The sequence below is a fragment of the Lactuca serriola genome, chromosome 2 (assembly GCF_051521515.1).
Source record: "Lactuca serriola cultivar US96UC23 chromosome 2, Lser_US96UC23_V15, whole genome shotgun sequence".
Lineage (NCBI taxonomy): Eukaryota > Viridiplantae > Streptophyta > Magnoliopsida > Asterales > Asteraceae > Lactuca > Lactuca serriola.
In genome coordinates, this window is record NC_136409.1 from 152648872 (window position 1) to 152651467 (window position 2596).

General features: G+C 28.5%; 1 long non-coding RNA gene across 1 annotated transcript; it reads left to right on the top strand.

The window, feature by feature from the left end:
- The first annotated feature begins 918 nt into the window (after positions 1-918).
- On the top strand, positions 919-2284 carry LOC145090510 (uncharacterized). Its single transcript, XR_013701619.1, has 3 exons — positions 919-1371; positions 1532-1901; positions 1983-2284. It is a non-coding gene; the product is annotated as an uncharacterized LOC145090510 (long non-coding RNA).
- Positions 2285-2596: the final 312 nt, after the last annotated feature.

Genomic DNA, 2596 nt, shown 5'->3' on the forward strand with positions numbered 1-2596 from the left:
TATAAGAATATATTAGAATGTTGTTATTTTTCAACCTCGGATTCAAGAATTTTGCTATTTTTCAATAATAGTCTAATAGAATAAAATTATGTAAGAACATCATTCTAGAAAAAAAAAACATTCTGATAGAATAAAATTGGTTATATTTACAAATTACGTTAGAATTAAAATTGAATTAATTAAAAAAATCATATTTTTAAAATTAAGAGTTAATTATCCATAAAAATCCGAAAATTTCCTTTTATAAATGTAGTATTTAATTGTCTAAAATACCATTTTACTAAAATTTGTGTGATTATATGGTACATGTTATCCCATTGTAATATCATACACTCTCAAATCATGTTCATTGATTAATTTCATTCGTTGGTCCAGATCTGTGCATTCTGGCACACAATAATTAGTAAATAAAATAACCTAAGCATATATATCAAAGTCGACAGTGTGTCTCTCATTTTTATTGGCTGGGGACCAAAAGTGTCAATATCAAAAACTAAAACTATTATGGTCAAAGTTAAGGGACAAAACTTACTATTCATTTGGACTTTTAAAACTAATATATATATATATATATATATATATATATATATATATATTATGGTCAAAGTTAAGGGACAAAACTTACTATTTATTTGGATTTTTAAAACTAATATATATATATATATATATATATATATATATATATATATATATATATATATATATTAGTTTTAAAAATCCAAATGAATAGTAAGTTTTATATATATATATATATATATATATATATATATATATATATATATATATATATATATATATATATATATATATATATATGTTAGTTTTAAAAATCCAAATGAATAGTAAGTTTTGTCCCTTAACTTTGACCATAATAGTTTTAGTTTTTGATATTGACGCTTTTGGTCCCCAGTCAATAAGAATGAGAATGAGATTGGTGTCGACTTTCCTCAGTCAGTGTACTTCTCATATCCCCAGTTCTCCTCCTATTCAATTCTTCTCTCTCAGATGTAACGACGACGACTGCTGATTGTCTTATGTTCATCTACACCTTGATTTTCCGTTCGATTCTTTTTTCTCATCTATTTCACCCATATCCTTAATGGATGGATGCTCTCGGCGTTTATTCCCTACCTCAACACTTTGTCAATTTTTCTATAATCCTTCTCTATTCAATTAGTGCTTCACCAATTCCGTTCAAACATCGATTTCCAACTGACCACTACCCAAAAGCAAAAAAGATCCGCCCGATTCTCCGCTGCCACAATATTCACGTCTTCCATATGAAATTCGTCGGCCTAATAAAAGTCCCTTTGGACGGTTTTCGCATCAGATGTGCAAATTACAAAGCCTTGCATCTCATTCTGTTTACAGGTGAAGCTACTTTTTTTCCCTTTTGCCCTTAATATCGACACCTTTCAGTTGGTACCCAATTCTCTTCCCATGAATTGTTTACATGACACAAACTAAAATTTCCCATTTTCTAGCTTAATAATGCCATTCTTTGTACTTATTTCAATTCATATTTCCATAGATAAAATACGAAAAGAACTGAGCGACATCACTAACAACAAACTGTGGCCTACGACATCTGAGAAGGTTAGTCAACCACTTGAATAGATTAAAAGGAAGTATATATCAGTAAAGGCTATATGTAGGACAAAGAAGCAGGAAAACGAGTAGCTCAGGTTTAATCTTGAACTTACATTCAACCAAGTTGTATTTGGGAAGTTCATTTGGTGCCTTCAAACTGGAATCCTAGAAAATTGGTTCAATAGATGAGCTAAAGTGTAAATTTTATATGGATTATAAAAAATTTTAAAATTTAACTTTGCTATGTATGTGATTTTGAGGATGGATTAACTGATCCAGTTATCAAACAACATTTGTTCTTCAAAAGTCAGGTACATATTGAAGCTTTAATGAATTATAAATCATTTTTTTTTATCATGAGTTAATAGTATTCTTTTTGTTTCACTTTGCAGTTGACTTCTAATGTTGAGGGGTTGGTATTGTTCAAGACAACAATAATAAGCTATTCCATTCTCAAGTCATCCAGTTAAATATATAGACTTATATCTCATATTTGTGTAAAATTAATGTCTAAATAACAGTTAGGTTTTCACATGAAAGTCATTTTGTGCATGTAGTTTTGACTTAAACCATAAGGAATCACCAATATGTGGTTTAGTTTTTCAGATTTCGCAATATGTTGTAATTTGTAAAAAAAAAATCAGTTAGAATTTGAGATGAATAACAGTATCATGGAGAGGATGTGTTGTGAATATGTTTATTAGTTAAGCGGAAAACATTTACTAGTCAAGAATTGCAATCTATTGTAATATATTCATCTTCATCGAATGTTATATTGATATATTTATTAAATGGTTAAAATCAAAATTTAAAAAGCAACTGCTTTAGTATTTTAAAATATTCGATTCAGATGGTGGGACATTACACCACTATTATTCCCCTTTTTTGATTAATTGAAGTAAATGATTTTGTAGTGATGCTTTTCAAAAACCGTGATTCTCATGGCTTGTTATTTGAAGGATAATTGGAATCTGTTCGAGGAAATCCAAGCAAAGGTCATGAAAAA